This window comes from Bison bison, unplaced genomic scaffold (assembly GCF_000754665.1).
Source record: "Bison bison bison isolate TAMUID 2011002044 unplaced genomic scaffold, Bison_UMD1.0 scf7180017857311, whole genome shotgun sequence".
Classification (NCBI taxonomy): Eukaryota; Metazoa; Chordata; class Mammalia; order Artiodactyla; family Bovidae; genus Bison; species Bison bison.
This window is the reverse complement of record NW_011487884.1, coordinates 31,092-31,523: the sequence shown is the minus strand read 5'-3', so window position 1 is coordinate 31,523 and position 432 is coordinate 31,092.

Genomic DNA, 432 nt, shown 5'->3' with positions numbered 1-432 from the left:
CAGGTCATGTCCGACTCTTTGCGACCCCATGAACCGCAGCACACCAGGCCTCCCTGTCCATCACCAATTCCTGGAGTTCACCCAAACCCATGTCCATCGAGTCAGTGATGCCATCCAGCCATCTCATCCTCTGTTGTCCCCTTCTCCTCCTGCCCTCCCAGCATCAGGGTCTTTTCAAATGAGTCAGCTCTTCGCCAAAGAGCTGGCCAAAGTACTGGAGTTTCAGCTTCAACATCAGTCCTTCCAATGAACACCCAGGACTGCTCTCCTTTAGGATGGACTGGTTGGATCTCCTTGCAGTCCAAGGAACTCTCAAGAGTCTTCTCCAACACCACAGTTCAAAAGCATCAAATTCTAGTGGCTTAACCAACTCTCATTTATTGCTTACAGTTCCAAGTTCAGCAGACTTGTATTCCTTCTAGAGGTCTGTTC